This window comes from Cavia porcellus, unplaced genomic scaffold (genome assembly GCF_034190915.1).
Source record: "Cavia porcellus strain 051 isolate PalLab524CR breed Dunkin Hartley unplaced genomic scaffold, mCavPor4.1 scaffold_5, whole genome shotgun sequence".
NCBI lineage: Eukaryota > Metazoa > Chordata > Mammalia > Rodentia > Caviidae > Cavia > Cavia porcellus.
In genome coordinates this window covers 107,116,918-107,135,379 of record NW_026947488.1, presented here as the reverse complement: position 1 = coordinate 107,135,379, position 18,462 = coordinate 107,116,918, and positions in this window count along the sequence as shown.

Sequence of the window (18,462 nt, the reverse complement as noted above, 5' to 3'; positions counted from 1 at the left end):
AGTGATCCTAGCTTCCCCCACAGTGAAGCTTTTACATTGCACTGTATCTTCAGAGGCCAGACTTTTCTGCAGGACATCCAAGGCCAAGCTAACATGAGACCTGCATTAACTACTGTCTTAGTTATTTTCTACTTGTTTCTGAGACAAAATACCTGAAGCCCAAGTTTAGAAAGGAAAGGTTTATTTCTTCAGTTTTTGGAGGTTTCAGCCCACACTCAGTTGGCTCCAAGGCAGCTGGGCATGGCTCGGCCACAGTTCATGGCAGCTGCAAACAACCAGCAGGAACCAGTAAAAAGCAAGACACACTTTCTTCCTGCAATTATATTACATCCTGCCTCCACCCCTATGTGGGTGTAGCACTAACACCATCAATCCACGTACTACACAATGAACCATCACAAGTGCATAATGCAAACTCATGAAGCCTGGGGGACACAGGCATAAACCATGATATTCCACCCCTGGTCCCCAGGGCTCATGTACATCCATTATACAAAAGACATTTAGTCCACTTCCAAGAGTTGTCAACGTCCTAGGTTTCAGTGTTTCTGAACAGTCCAATTCCCAAGTCTCCTCCAAGATCTAAGGCAAACTCTTAACTGTAACCCCTGTACAAATGAAACAAGGTTAAACATTTCTCAAATGCAAAGACACAACGTAAACATTACCATTCCAAAAGTTACAAGAAGGGGAATATAAAGTACTAGAAATAAAAGAAGTCCAGCAGGGTGAACATTAAGTCCTAGAATTCCATGTTCAGCATCAGAAGCAATCTGGTTGCAAACTCCAAAAGGCTTGGGTAATTCCACCCCCATGGCACTCCAGCGATTTTAACTCCCACAGCTTTCTCTTAAATCTTCTCTGCTCTCTTTTTGCAGCTTCCCTTGAATCATCCACATTCCTGCTTTTTCCAAACTTCTGCAGTCTCCACTGCACCTTTTGCTTCACCCTTACGTCTTCACAAATTGCCCTCTCAGGGGCACACTTTTTGGCCTCCCAGGCACTTTGCAATTGAGGTGGATGCCATGTTGCCTCAGAAGTTGTGCATTTTCCTTGCACCTAAAATCAGCACCTTGTGGATGCCACCAAGGTTTGCTGCTGACTGGAGCAGTACCTAGGCTTTTCTGTCTTTTGGCTATATGGGTCAGTTGCCAGGACTGCAGGGCTCTGTTTATATGATTGTGAGGAAAAGCTTCTCTAAGGTTCCACCATTCTGGAACCTCAAGTGGCCTCTGTGGCCATTCTGGAACATGGCACTCTGCAGCTTTTCCCTCTGAGCAAATTCTTTCACTTTTGCAGTGAGGCTGCACAGGGTGGGGACCCCCTTCCAATGATGCCCAGGGGCCATCTTTCTTATCTCTCTGTTTCTCCTCAGGAATAAAAATCTCAACTCTGTCTTTGCAATCCACTGTCTTCCTGGAATTTTCCTTCTGGCCAAACTCAGAGCATTGTACACTATCATGCTGATCTCTTCGCTTTTGATATGCAACATAAATCTGGCTAAAAGCCCCCAACAATAACCATGCCATAGCCTCAAGGTTTGATTGCTTTTTAATTTCTTTTTCAAGATTAATCAGTCCATTGCCCTTTGTCTCAGTCTCAGCAAAGTCTCGGGGCAGGAGCAAAATGCAGACAAACCTTCTGCAAAGCCATAACACACATCATGTGGAGTCCAACAACCAATGCAGTCCCTCTTCCCAACAGAAACCTCCCAAACCTGGTCTTTATCATCAGGCCCTCTATCAGCCTTCTGGTCTCCTGAGCTCTGATGTGAATCCCCTCTACAGAACAGCCTAAGCTGTCCAGCTCTACGCATTCAGGCGACATGTCCAAACCTTTCCAAACTCTGCCCACAAGCCATTTCCAAAGCCTCTCGAAAAACAAGGTGAAGTATAGTCATAGCAAAAGACCCCACTCCTAGGTACCAAATTCTGTCTTAATTACTTTTTACTTGTTGCTGAGACAAAATACCTGAAGCCCAATTTGAGAAATGAAAGGTTTATTTCTTACAGTTTTTGCAGGTTTCAGTTCACACTCAGTTGGCTCCAAGGCAGGCAGGAATGGCTGGGCCACAGTTCATGGAGGCTGCAAACAGCAAACAGGAACCAGCAAAAAGCAAGATACACCTTCTTCCTGCCATTGAATTACATCCTGGCTCCACCCCAACGTGGGTTTAGCATTGACACCATCAATCCAAGCACGAGACAATGAACGATCGCAAATGCACAATGCAAATGTATGAGGGCTGCGGGACACATGCATAAACCATGACAACAATAGTCAATTACTTACTTCCTATCAAGGTCACTTAGGTATTCTCACAAGTTATTTTAGAACCATGCATAGCATCTCATGGCTCTTCTGTCAGTATCAGCCACTTAGAAGAGTCACAATCATTGCTTGACCACATTGCTCTCTGTGAAAGCTTGGGAGATTTTTCTCCTGGTGACTCTTCTTAGGCACACCTTGCATTGAAGGTGACTTTCCACTGTGGTCTCATCATCTCCTTGGTGAGACAACCAGGGACTCACTGAATATCTTAGGATGATACAATCAGAGGTTATTTTATATCCCGGGTCTGCACCACCCTTGAATAGCTGGGACCAAAATATTGGCTATCCATTTAGCCCATCTGTTTCTCTAAGTTTTGGCTTCCAAACCTTAGCTGTCAAACATCCAAAAGAAGTTTTTCATAACAATAAAGTTTATTAGAGGCAGTAAGTGCAACATTACTATTTTATCTAAACATGAAACAAGTTAGAACATTAAATGAATCCTATTTTCTTCTATCCATGGACATTTTAGCATTTGAATACCTACAGAATTAACAGTTGCATATTTTACATAATATATCAGGAATCAGAACAATACATAGTATTGCATCATGACAATCATGAGATTCTTGTAATAATCTAAATTCTTGTTTTGACATAAAATATCACTTTTGGTCAATCACCCTTATCTAATACACAAGAAGTTTTTTGTGTATTATTGAACAACTTACTGGTCTTTAGTTGAATGTGAATCTCACAAGTCTTTGTTATCAGCAAAGGTGTGCACATGTGACAAAAATCTGTTACCATAAGTAATCCCCATTTTACAATCATGGAGTCTTATGCATCCAGAATTACCAATATATGCAATACATCATATAGTTGATTACAATCAACTGTCATAACCATGTGAAACCTTTATACAGGCATCATCAAACCAAAAATATGTATTACTTCATTTGATAATGACCAATGTGAACATTTAGGAATATATTTCATAAATTTATTTGAGGTGTCTCCTGTAATGCTCTGGAGATCATTGAGGTCTCTAATCAATGGGCAAAAACTGGTTAAAAATGTTACCAGACAGCTGCTTTCTTATTTATCAATCAGAGCTTGGTCCACCAATTCACTTCTAAGGGACTTTGTTTATTTATTTATCTTTTTAAATTTATTTTTATTTAAAGAAAGACAAAACAAAACAGAAAGCAGGCATAAATAGTACATACATTCAAAGAAAAGAATAAACAGTAATAAATCACTAGTTTGTGTGATTTATTGTCCTCTTACAAATAATTGTTCAAGATACAAAAGTGGAACATATAAATGGGAATTCAAACAGGGAGACTTCAAATATTTCTGTTCAACTATCTAATAAAAACTAAGTAATATGGCAATCAATCATGTTTATACACTAAACATGTATGTATTTATCCATATCTTCATTTATGTTGAGTTTAAACAAACCAAAGCAGATTAAAATCACTCTAATTGAAGATTAATAGTATTGCTTGATTTCACATCATGATACTATAGAACCAGCACTGGGTACTGTAGTCCCATTTTTTCTCCTTCAAGGTATTTGTTCATTTCATCATGTGTCATAAATCGGTTCTTGTAAATTGTTGATAGGTTTTATGGAAGCATGCATCTTAACATGTGTTACTATCCTTTCTATATTAGAGGGAGAAACAGAACAAAACAGGACAGAGCAAAACATAATCCTAGAGATACATAAAACTAAAAAGACATAAAAACTGCTGTACAAGGAGTTCTACCATGGTTACTGTGTTGTCTCTTGCTATCATCAATAAAAATGGCTATATCATCAGATAAAGTATAATTGAATATATCATTGTATAACAGTATTAACAGCAATATAACTTTGTAGATAGTGTAGAGCTACAAAAACAGATATTAATCAAGTCAGAATGGGTATTATAGTGAATTGTTGCTATTTTCAGTATAGTTGTCTACACTCTGACGATACTATCAACCTAACAGTTTTGAATAAAATAGTCAATAACAAAAAGCAATCAAACAAATCAGATTTAACTAAAATCAGTAATGATATAACAGTATAAGTTATAGAGGGATCCGGTTTAAGTTAACAGGAAATTGAAGATGATTACTGTGCTATATCCTGATTTTTTTGAGATAGCTGTGTGTGCCCTCAGATCTAGTGCTTGTATAAAAACTGGGATGGAATAAGTTCTATCTAAACAGAGTGGTACAAGTAATATGGGTTTTAATTCCTGATACACTTACAGCAATAGCTTCTTCTGTCTTTTTAAAGACTATTCTTCCCTTTTCACTCCCCCAGGGTGTACTGTGTATTTTTGGGCCTCCCCAACACCCTTGATTTTATATTGTGGGGGGCGACCTGCTATTTATTTAAGTGTTTGTGAACTTTCTCACTGCTGGACTTGATCTCTAGTTGTATTTCTTTACTTATTAAAGCCTGTCTTTCCAACCTACCCATAAATACTGGTCCAGTTGCCCCTATTACTCTCTCATTCCCTATCACATTGAGTTCTATTTTCTCATATTCAATTTGGGTCCAAATACCCTTCTTCAGGTCAATTAAAGTTCCTATAAAGAGCATCTCGGTTGGTCCTATTTCTTGATCCACTCTTCCTGTGATTCTCTCTTTTTTTCTCAATTTAGAGTATATAGGACATCTGCATTAGAAATGATATCCAACCTTCCCTGTCTCATTTCTGTTGTTCAATTTTTCTGTCATCAGTTGTCTATTTGTCGTCTTCAATTTGGTTTTTGCTCTATTCATTGTGGCCTCTCTACCACTGTTCCTGAAATCCTGGTGATTTTCTCTCTGTTTAGAACGTCGTATAGTATTCTCTGTAGGGTTGGATTGGTGGTTGTGAATTCTGCCAGTTCCTCTTTATCTTGGAAACATCTTGTTTCTCCATTAATTTCTAGGAAAATTTTTTAGGATACATCAATCTGGGCTATAGGTTATTTTCTTTCAGGACTTGGAATGATTCACTCCATTTTCTTCTCAATTTGATGGTGTGTGCCAAGAAGTCCGAGGTAATTCTGATGGACTTTCCCTTAAAAATTATCTGTTTCTTGTCTCTGACAGCTTTTAATATTCTGTTCTTATATTGGATTTCTGGGATCTTGATTATTATATGCCTATGTGTAGTTCTGTTTTGGTTTAGGTGGCTGGAGTTCTGTATGCCTCATACAGCTGAGTATCTTTTCCTTTTCCTATGCTTGGGATGTTTTCCTTATTTTTGTGAATAGACTTTGTAGTTCCTTTGTTTGTACTACTGCTTCTTCATTCACATTCGTTATTCTTAAGTTATACATCCTTTTGTCATCATGTAGCCTTTGTATTGTTACTACTTGTTTCCTTGTTATATTTAAGAAATTTTTCCTTTCATGATCCTAAAGCGCAAACCTGTCCTCTAGTTTGGATAATCTACCTTAGTTTCTTGCAATCAATTTTGCCAGCTTGCAAAGGAGTTTTTAAATTCATGGTTCTCTCTTTGAACCAGCTTCCTTCCTTTTCTCTATTTTCCTCATGAAACAATTCTCCCCTTTTTTTGTTTTCTTCCCTTTTCCCATGTTTTTTTTCTTGAGAGGTGCTTAGCATTTCTGAAATTATTCTATTTATATCTTGCTTTACTTGGTTAAATACTTCACCTTTCAAATTATCTATGCATTCCTGAAGATATTGCTTTATGTCTACTGGGGCCATGTCTGATATTGCATGTTTGCTGTACTCATTCTCCTTTGCATTTACCTTTCCTGGATCCATGTTCTCATGATTGGGGAATGGGAACCCTTTCTTGTTGCTTCCTCTTATTATTTTTTGTTCCTTCCATACAGGTGTATATGGGAGGTCCATGTTCTTTCTTTGTTGGTTACAGTTTGTCTGAAGTGCTGACTGTATGTTCCCAGTGCAGTGTACTATGTAGATACAGACCAGGGAAGTGTATGCTGGGCCCGCCCCCTCTGGATTAATCAGCCTGATGAAGGCTTCACTGCATTAGGGTGAACTGACAGGCATTGGAACTGGTATGAGCTAGCCTATTGGGTTCAGCCTGAGGCATGACACAGTTCAGGTGCTCCCCATCAATCCCACTTGAGAAGGGAGAAGCTGACTGAAGTCACTGCAGCCCCTTGTTCTGGCCAATTTGCCCCATCCCAGAATGTCATCTCTTGGAGCTCTATGGAAGGGGTTTATTCCTGTCACACACCACAGGTCGATGCAGGCTTCCCTGCCAGCTCAGCTTGTCAGTTAAGATCACCGACTCCCATCCTCAGTGTGAATGCAACTCCAGTGAGATGAAACTGATGAGCTTTTGTGTAGTTCCATAAATCTTGGCTTCATGAAATCAAGTGTAGGAGTGGCAGCAAGTTCAAGTGGCAGCACCGAGACTGTAGCTGTTTCAGTAGAAGTACTGGGACTGTATTTTTAAATGGTTTCTCTCATCTTAATTTGTTCCATGCTTGGGAGGGTCTATCTCCTTCTGCCTGGGTCTCACTATGCGGGATTATTTTTGGAATCTAAGTTGACATCTCAGAGAATCTCTGTACCATGCTGTTACCTATCCACCATCTTTTCTCCTCCAGGACTTTGTTTATTCATCCTAATATAATTTCTAAATAATGAGACTACAAATCAGTGATTAATAACAACATATTGCATTCACATATCCAGTCTTTGTGATATTTCGAGCAGCTGGCAACCAATGTGAAACCATGCTTCATAAATTCACAACCCAAACATATCTTTGATCAAACAATGCAAACCTAGAAAAAGAGAAAAGTTACTGAGCTTAAAATGAAAGAAACAGCTGTTCACAGAGTGGACAAATGGACAAACAGACAGATGATCAGTGTGGATTCAAACAAACATAGAAATCAGCACACAACTTGTCTTGGTCTGTGAGAATATTTAAGTTCCTGAAAGGCCATTTATGTACTTGTACCATGCCTCTTTGTTAAACTAGCTGCCCTTTTAAACCCCATGCTCCCAGTGCTGGAACACCTCAAGTATTCCATGCCCTTAGCTGTTCACCTCAAGCATTCCATGATCTTAGCATGTTTCCCAGATGTTCTGTGCCACTTGAGCATGCCTGTATGGGTATTTTTGCTTTCTGCTTTACAGGTATGAACAATTACTAGCTCAGCAACTCCCAGCAACTGCTTAAAAATGGACTGGACAAACAGGCAACTGATATATGGACAGATGGATAAACATCTTACAAAATCAGAGTGCACTCAAGCATATCCTTAATCAAGCCAAATTACAATACCTTCTTACAAATTTCAAATCTACAACTATGAATCAACCAGTTGGATTTGCTTTAGACCAACTAGCAGAGATCTTACAAAAAGGATCAAAGGCCTGATTCAGGGAGAGTTGAAATGGTGGAATTGCATTTTGTAGCCTGTGATGCCAATTCATTCCATACAGGGCAAACACAATTAGCAGAAATCCACACAAGACCTTAGCGAAAACACAGAGGATGCCCCTTCCCCAGATCAACAGAGGCATCAGCCCTAGCCCACATGGGTCTTGAGGAGTTTTGTATCATACAAAAGGGTTTTTCAGAGGTATATACTGTCAAGAATGTATTTGAATCAGGGAAGAAAACAGACTCATTGGGCCTGACAACTGACCTAAAGTAAATAACACCATGAAGAGAATAGTAAAACCTGTGCAGGAAGTGCATTTTTCTTTTTTAGTTGTTTAAAGAGAAGAGATATTCTTTTCTTATTTTTTTATTAAAATAGATTAACAAAACAGAAAACAGGCAGAAAAGATATATGCTTTAAAATACAAAATAAACTATAAGAAATCACTGGTTGTTTACATATTGTCTTCTTACAAATAAGTGTTCAAAATACAAGAGTGGATTATACAAAGTGGGGATTCACATGATCCCCCATTATGTGGCCTTGAAGCCTTACCAAGTTTTCACTTATTAATTGGAATGGCTTTATTCTGGGATGCTTGATATGGAAATATTTGAAGCTATAGTATATGAAATTATATTCAAATATTTCAAGGTAAAAGACAGACACTATGTTAACTACTATTAAGTCTGGTTATTTGTGCTGAAGCACTAGGTTGCTGAAACTGTCATGCTTTGACCTGTATTGTTATGTTGTTATGTCCTCTTTTATCTCAATCTCTCCCTTATTCATTAAAAAATTATTTAGTTATTTTTTATGATTTTTTAATTAAGGGGAAAAATTAAAAGAAATTAACAGTATATATTATAGTAACTTTTTTGATTTCCTATTAACTTGATTTGAAGTCCTGTAATACTCCCACGATCTTGTTTTGACTGATTAGACTCTTTTCCATTCTGTATTATAGTATCAAGTTTAAGGGTATAGGCAACTACTTAGAAGGCAATAAGATTCACTAATATGCTCATTCTGATTTGACTATTATCTGCTTTGGAAGTCCTGTAATGTTTCCAATGTTTAGGTTTTATTGGTCTTATTCTCTACTGTTCAGTTCAACTTTATAATACCTAATGAGATAGACAATTCTTTTTAAGGAAGCAAGAGGCATTATGGTAACAATTGTTGATAACCTTGTACTCTGTTTTTACATCATGTGATGTGTCTATCTTTGGTTTTGACTGACAGCTTTGTTTTGCCATATTTGACTTTATTATCTTCCAAAAAAACAGTAATAAGAACTAAGTAGTAATAAAACCCAAAATGTGTAAATTGTGTTGTAAAAAAGAGAGGGAAAAAAGTGCTCTAAAGGATACAACTGCAAGTGTGTTGAGGGGTGTTAATAGATGACCATATTAATGTTTTTGGTTGGATCATTGAAGACAACTGTTTACAGTCTCACTGTTTGTATGTCCACTTTGTATGCTTTGATACTGTGACTTGAGCAACTATCTCTAAGATGATAATGTGTAGTCTATTAACTGGTGATTTCTTACTTTTTTAATTTTTTTTGTAGTCTGTATTACTTGCACCCTTATAGCACTTTGTTTTGTTTTTTCTCTTTTTCCTTTTAAATATTTTTTTTTAAAGTGGGGGTCTTTTTTTTTTAAAGAGCAATGGATCAAAATCATGACTGTGCACTTGCAAGGCAGGCATTCATGCCACTCAGCAAATTCTACAGCCCTGTGTTTGCAGAGCAAACAGCAGAGGACAGCAAAAAGGAAAAGTAAGCCTCAGTAAGTGGCAACATAGTAGTGATTAAATCAATTCTAAGGACTATAGGTTTTCCAGTACATCTCAAGAGATGAGAGGGAATAGCATTGACCATGGAAATAAAATATCACCAAGTTAGTGAAATAAAAGAGAAACATCAGCTCCAGTAGCAAACATGAAAAGGAAAGGTTGTCAATAGTTGAAGAAAGGCTTCGGCATGGATCTCCTATGGGAATAGCAGCAGACAACAAATTGCAGTCAAATCCTTGATTTCCACAAATAACATGACAAGCTTTAGAGGAGACATAAGACAAGACAGTTAGTTGAGCTACAGATTCAGAAACATTTAGTTGAATGGGTAAGAGAGATCACAATTGAATCAACAATATGCCTGTATAAGCAGCATCAATGACATCAGGAATAATAAAAGTGGCTATTTTTGATGCATGTGAACAGCAAAGAACCAGGCCAGCTGTCCCAGGAGGTAGGGGATCATGAAAAGTAGTAGGGACCTTATAAAACTTACCAGGGATTTCCAAAGTAGTGTCAGGTTTCATAGAAATGTCTTTCAAAGCATTTTTGTAGACTGGGTTTGCATTTTTGTATGTTAATTGAGTTCAGATAGGTATATACTGCTATCATAATTATTTTTGGGAACTCAGGTTGTGCATCCTACGTTTTTCTTCACATCAGAACATTAGTAAAAGATTTCAGAGACTTTCAAATTATTTTCCAATGAAAAATTACTGCCTCTGTGAGTGCATCCTTTAGTGACAATTTAGGTACACAGAGGCCAGACAGCATAGGTTGCAAAGGCTCATGTTCAGGTTACTGGAAGCACCATGCAGGTTCCTAACACACCTACATCTTGCCCTTGCAACACACAATGTAATGGCTTGATAGTGCTGGAGAAGCTATCAACAGTCCTAAAAATCAAGCTATTGATATAGCTGGGTTTCTCTCCAAGAGAAAAATGGCATATAACATTAGGTAACTAAAGAAATTTCTCCTGTCTCAAAAATGTCACATCTTATCCTTTCCCATCTGTTATAGTCAGGGTTTGTGAGGAAAGAGACTTAACATGGAACTTATAATTGATAAGATTATTTAAAAATATTTATCCCAGAATGACAGATTTAGAGAGATGTAGAGCTTTTCAAATACTAGAGACCAAAAAATCCAACTGAGTACTTGAATGCTATGACAATATCCAGCACAACTACAGCTGAAGAATTCTAGCCCATCGCAAGGACAATCAAAAGTGTACCTGGAGACCTAGAGGCACTTACAATGTGTTTTGAAAGTCATGTTAAGGTTGTACACTAGGAAGGCTCAAAGTTCAGTGTTGGAAGCTAGAAACTCTGTTCCTTTGGTCATAGAATCTATGCCACAAAGTTGAGTGATCATTACTGGAGCCAAGGCATGAAGCTCAAGATAAGTGCCAGAGTTCCGCAAAAGAGAACAGTAGCCATGCACAGCAATAATGAGGACCTGAGCTTCTTTGATGATGATGATGATTTCTGAGATCATATCTGGAAAACCAGTGCTACCAGCTTCTCCATGAGAATCAAAATCCCAGCTTCTTTCCCTCTAGTTCTCCTTTAATGCTGTTTTAAAAAATCCATCAATGGATATTCTGTCCCAAAACCATGATGACTTCATTCACTGGGTAATCCAAGTTGACCATTACTAAGGAGGCCACAGCACCAGAGCAGTTCTTTAGATTCTTAGAATCCAAACAGGCTTTATATCACTTCATATATTAAAGTGGTCATCTGTTCTGCTTCACATAAACAACAGTGAGAAAACCTGAGGCTCATTCCAATGAAATAATCAGGAACATAAACCTTCACGAAGTAGTCTTCACATCTGCTTTGACAAACCTCTCACTGGAACTAAGTGATATGTTTCTATCTGTGTGTCCTACACACTACATAACTGTGGGCATTTGAATGAAACTATAGTCAGGGTAATTGATCCTCTGATTATCCATGGAAATTTTAAAAATCTTTTCTAAGAAATGTATAAAAAGAAGCAGTTATGTACACCTACCTTTCATTGCAGTACACTGACAGCACTGAGCCAGGAGAGAATGTCACGAGGCTGGTGGTATGCACATCACCACCTTAACAAGGCTGAGGGTTCTCCAGATGCTGGAGGTAAAATAGTGAAAATACTTTAACAACAAAAACAGTTGAAGTAAAATATACTGAATACACTGAATATACCAAAGCTAAACTAGGCCTGGTGGCTTGTGCATCGAGCCCATTACCTAAGACATTGAGGAAGGAGACTTGTTGAGACCACTCTGGTTTATAAAGTGATCTCAAAGCCAGCCTGGACTTCATAGCAACATGCTTACTCAAAAATATAAATATATCAAATCTAATGAACATAATAGTGTACTAGTGATGGCCTTGAGATATTAGCATGACTTTCATGTTTATACTGACCTGTAGTCTACTAGGAAAACCTAACTTACAGCCCATTTCACAATAAAATATCACACCATTTACCAAATGGAGTACACTGGTGAGTATTTATGGTTCATCATTGATATTTGGCGGTATTTTGTCTCAGCGACGAGTAAAAAATAAGTAAGACAGTAGTCTAGTCTCGTATGTTGAATTTCAGCATACATAAAGATAAAGACAGCTACTACGAAGAGAAAAAGAGACATTATGGTAGTCATTATTGACTTCCCCAAAATCAGTCTTGAAGACCGAAAAAGCGTGCATTATGCTGTAATTATTTGATTCATTCTATAATGTTCAGTATATATTCAATGCATGTGAAGATGGGGACAACTATTTAAAAGAAAACTAGAGACAGTAAGATAAACAGTGAACATCTCCAGTGGACTTGCTTTGAAATCTGTGTTTCTTTAACTTGTTTTCTTATGAACTCTTCTGTACTGTTTTGCATTTGAATCTTACCCTCTTTAAGATTAAAAAATAAGTATGTAGGACAGATAAGCATATTACTAAGCTTTTATTGGATCATTGTGCAGAACTGTTCACAGTGTCATTATTTGAATGCCACTTTGTATGCTTTAATTTTTTAACTTAAACAACTATTTCTAAGATGACAATATGTCACTTATCAACTACTGATTTCTTATTGTTTATTTTTTTAAATTCTGTGTTATTTCAACCTTTTTTCTGTTTTTTCTCTTTAAATAAAAAACATTACAATTCACCAAAAATATGAAAATTAAGTTTTAAAGACAAAACATTTAGTACATAGATACTGTTTTGCATTAAGAACTGGTGGTCAACTTAACGTCAGCTGGATTACATCAGCATGGCATTGAGCAAAGCTGTTCCACCTGAGGTAAGTTGCCAGGATAAATACGTGGAGAAGAAGAGAGGGGATGAGGGTTGAGGCATTAAGGAAGCATCGTGGGTTGTCCTACGAGTTGCTGTCTGAGCTGTTGGTTCTCCTGAAGAAGGCTTGGTCCTCATATTGAGCATTACTTCTTGGCTGGGAAGGGCTTGGATGGGAAGACATATGCTGCTTGGTCTCCAGAATGAGCTCATCATGCTGCTTCCTGGCATGTACTCGACTGTGCTTCTCATCGGAGGAGCTCCAGGCCTCTGTATCACTGAGTACGGCTGTGGTGCCTTTCAGGATAGAACTGTACTTTGTTGTGAGTGTGACTTCTCAGCTCCAGCATAGAACACTCATCCCACTAGCACAGCTCCATCATCTAGCTGGCATATACTTTCTAGCTTCCACCGCTGACCCTTGAGTCTTTCCAGCATGGATCCATGAAAGAGACTCCATGAGTCCTTCTTGTGTGCTCTGGACCTCCAGTTGGACTAATAGTAGGCATTGTCCTGAGCTCTGGATTTTTATCTGGACTCATGTGGGACATTGCTGTGGGGTTTAGGCTCTTGACTAAATAATCTATGTCTTTGGTGTTGTGGATAGACTTCTTGCAGTTTCCTGTGTTAACTCCCGGTGACTATTATAAAAACAATATTATAAACATTTGTCTTGATCCAATTGTTCTCTGTACACATCCCTGACTACAACAGTCACTATCCATACTTGAAAGTGAAAAGCACATTTCAGTTTAACATGTTTAATTACAAGATGCCATGTTGAAACACAAAGACCCTTTAAAATATCTAGAGAGGTACAAGTGATTAACTGAAAACCATACAACATATGCACTTGAGGAGAGCTCCACCTCCGATTTGTCATTTCTGGAAAATTTGTGATTATTTCTTCAGGTCTCCTAGGGATTTATAAAGTAAACTTAGATCTAAACTGTCTGACCAGTGATGCTTTTAATAGGTATTAAACAACAAATATGGATTGCTAATATATCGCACATTGCTAATCCACATAGGATCTCAGCCCAGTGAGCTCTTTCAGATATGAAACAATGATCATGTATGCTGAGAGGATTCCCATAACACATAGGATTTATCTCTTGTTTGAGTTTCTTCATGTAAGTGAAATACATGGCTCTGGCTGCTGAAAGTGTCTCCACTTGCTTACATAGCCAGTGGCTCTTCCCAGTGTGAATTCTTTCACATGTCTTACAATGACTGTACGCATTAAAAGCTTGCCACATTGTTGTATACATAGGGCTTCTCACCAGTGTGAAGTCATTGATGTCTTTTAAAATATCCATGTGTGGTGAAAGCTTTCTCACATTCTTCACATACATTGGGTTCTCAACAATGTAAATTTTTTCACGTATTGGACAATGAGTGTTTCTGCTGAAACCTTCCCCACATTCCTTACATATACAACTTTTCTGCCCAGTGTGAAGATTTCATGCATTATGCAATACGTACACATGCTCAAACCATTCTCACGATGCTTATATACACTGGATTTATCTTGAGTGTGAACTTTCATGTTGCTTACAATGTCCATGTTGGGTAAAAACTTTCCCACATTGCTTACACATGTAGGGTTTCTCTCCAGTGTGAGTTCTTTCATATTGTTTATACCCTCCTCATGTGGTAAAAGGTTTCCCACGGTCCTTACATACATAGGGTTTCTCTCCAGTGTGAATTCTATCATGTTGCTTACAATTTGCAAGTTGGGTGAAACCTCTTCCACATTGCTTACATACATAGGGTTTCTCTCCAGTGTGAATTCTTTCATGTATTTGACAATGAATGTTACTGCTAAAAGCTTTCCAACATTTCTCACATATATACGAATTCTGCCTAATGTGAAGTTTTTCATGGATTGCACAATAAGTACGTGTGCTGAAAGCTTTCTCACAGTGCTTGCATTTATAACGTTTTTCTCCAGAGTGAAGACTTTCATGTGCTTAACAATATGTACATGTTGTAAAAGCTTTCCCACACTCCTTACATATGTAGGATCTCTCTCCTCTGTGAATTCTTTCATGTTTCTTATAAATTCCACGTGTGGTAAAACCTTTCCTGCATTGCTGCATACATAGGGTTTCCCTCCACTGCAATATTTTTTATGGATCTGAACATTGTGGTGTGTTTCTGTTTCTTTCACATTCAAATTACCTTCTGCAATACACTGTGGTGTGTTTCTGTTTCTTTCACATTCAAATTACCTTCTGCAGTACAAAAAAATCACAATGAAATGGGTCTCTGCGTTAATGACTCCATTAACATCAAGTTCTGCTTTTAATGCCTGCTAAGAAATTCTGACAATGAAGCAACAGAATGGCCTTGTAAGATATGTTGAAAACAACCATTCCCAAAACACTAGTGCACATTTGGAAATCTTAAAAGTTGGTACCTTTTGAAATGCAGAATATTTAGCTTCACTTTGGGCATGGGTATACATATCTATCACAGACAAATCATTCTGATACATTTCCCAATCACAGTATCCCTTCTGTCCCTAACCTGTAATTCCCATTTCCATTCAGTCAGTGTTACCTTTCTCTATCAACCCTCTTTCATTTCATTCCACAATTAATATTTTGGTTTCTCATCTAAAAGAAACCCTGTGACCTTTTAGGTTTTATATCTGAGCTATTTCACTGAATTGATGGGAGAAAGACTCACGCATTTCTTAGCACAAATGACATTATATTATTTATTTTTTGACATTATATAACACATTTTTATTTTCCATGCTGGGAATGAACAACAGGTATTAACATAAAATCTCTAGCTTTTATATTTATTTTAAGAGATTTTCACTGATTATTAAGCTGTGAAGTTTGAACTTGAATTTGCCATTCTGCAAAATCTGATTCCTAGGGTGCTGGGTTTATAAAAATGTACCATCACAGAGGGCCTATTAACATTTTCCTTCTTGACAAATCCAGTTATAGATTGCTAAGCTGCTTCAAGGCCTGATATCTTATAACTTGATCTGCTTTGTATATGAGTAAGCATGTATCTGTATGTTATGTGGATTTTGAGTTTTTAAAAATATATCCAGGACAAGTATGAGGGGATCAACTTCTAGAGATAACTGCATACTGATATTCAGAATGAATGCACTTAACATTCCACCAGCCTACTAAGAATATTAATCAGAATGGCTGATTCTCTATAGCATGGCTTGGAAACACGAGCATTCAGTTTTATCTCAAATTCTATTTCAATCTTAGCAATTGTTAGATAATGAATGTGTTGTATTTGCAAGTATATATGGATAGAAAAACTGGAGGTAGAATGTCATAAATCAAAGTGTTTGCCTTTTGTACACATCTATATGCAATGTCATACATTTTTATGATTTAATTCCCTCATTATACATACCCTGGCTTATACATCTTGGGAGAATATTACTGACATTAAATTGAATGGTGCCTCATTTCTTTGTTTGTCATTTTTCTGTTCACAAACTAATTACTCAGGAACATTTCTTCTCCTTGTGAGTGCAAATTACCTAAAGTATCTCCAGTAAATTTTGCATTCTTTTTCAGCTTCCTGGATATCCCCAAGTCCTCCTGAATTGTAGACATAGAAATATCAGGACTCATTAGAGTAATACATACAAATTAATAGATTTTGTTTAGATTTATGATATAATGTGTCCTGGTCTGAGTTATTTTTAAAAATATTTTCACATTCTTTTTAATGAAACAGCACTGATGAGCAACAAACATTCTAACAGCATGAGTGACAGAAAGATGTCATGTTTACCTATCGCAGTCAAGTTCCTAAAGATTTCACCCATCACATCTCTGTTCTTTTGGGATGTGCTCTGCAAAGTCCACTCCTCATTGCTGAAGTTCACAGCCACAACCTCAAAGAGCACCACCTCCTAAAGGATCATACATATATTCCTCAAAGAAGGTTGAGACCCCAGGTTTAGGATATTTTAGATTCTCTCCTACAAATCTGAATCAAAAGCAAAGTGTGGTGGTGTATATCTATAATCCCAGCACTCACAAGGCTGAGACAGGAGGGCTTTGGTGAGGTCAGGAGAATTCTAGGCTCCATACAGGATACAAATCCAGCTGATATACATATAGAATGCTTGTCTCTATAAACAAAACTAACCTAAACAAATAACACCAAACAGAACATCTGAATTGAGACTGATTCATTCAAATCTTAATTCCATGTCTGGGTCATTAATTGTGCGTATACACATACTTTTGGAGACAGCAAGTTTGATGCTAGATTGCAACTCACTGCTAATTTAACAGCCAAATAGGAACACTGATTCTTGTGCTCAGTCACTGCAAGCTTCCCTGTGTACTGTTTCTAAAGCAGAACTCACAGTGAAAAACCTGAAGGACCAGCATCCACAAAGTACAGAGGCAGATAAATAGCTCATCAATCAACTGGGAAACCAAGCAAGCACATCCCCTCCCTGGTAAGTGGTGGCAGTGTGGCAGACTACAGCCCTTTCAGGGGGAGAACCATCAGCAGCTCCTGAGATCCATGCCATATTGGAACTTAGGACACTGGGAAGCCAAGCAAGCCCCTGCCATCCCTGGTAAGCAGTGGTGGTTTGGCAGACTGCGGCCCTTCAGGGGGAGAACCAACAGCACCTCCTGAGATCCATGCCATTTTGGAACTTAGGACGCTGTGAAACCAAACAACCAGCCTGCCTCCCTGCTAAGCAATAGTGAACCTACTGATTCACAGCCTAGAATCAAACATCCCACTTCCCCTACCCCTCTTCTCCTATCATCCTCCTGTTAGCAAATGGGAACCAGAAAACTGAGCGTCTCCTGGGAAGTTAACCAAAACAAATAAGGGGGACTTCCTTCTACTATCTCTTGGAAGGCAAATATTTTTATTATTGTTTTGCTCTATTCTGATTAATGATACTGCTCTATTCAATATTTTGTTTTGATAAGTTCTATAATGCTCTGTATTTCATCTTGTTTGGATATATGTGATTGAAAGAACAACTATTCTAAAGATAATAAAATATACTGTGATAACTATTATTATTATCCCACTAACCTGCTATGAAGTTCTGTACCAATTTTACTGTACAATCTTAGGTGGCCTTATTCTGTTTTGTTCTGTTGTATTTTACCACTTTAAAAATTAAAAAAAAATCTCATCAATCCCTTTGATAGACTACAGATGATGTCTCTTCAAATCTCATTTGAGTACTTTGTTCTTAATATAATTAAGCAGTATTTTGAAATATAAATTTGGTTTCAAGACAAATAATAAGCAAATTCATGCCTATCCTAAGGATTGATATTCTAAATAGTTCCATAGCCCTCTGAGGAAGTCAGGAGTCACCATTCAAAGAAATGTATGCTTATCATAAAGACTGACATTCTAAATAGTTCCTATCATCCTGATCAACTCAGGAGTCACCCTCCCAAACCCCTAAGGGAAGAGACACAGCTGCCTAAGAATGCCTGCTTTCTATGTGACTCCCTGCCCCCTTTGTTCCCAATTTAATCAACTTTACATGAACTTATAATCTTATTGGCTACCATAACTCTGTCCCATCTTATGCCCATCTGCACTGTGAGTTCCTAGTTTTCCCCACCTTAAACTCATTTCCCCACATGATTTTCCTCTATAAAGTCTGTAGAAAGAACAGTGTTTGGCAACCTGCTCAGAAACCCTTCTCTCTCTCA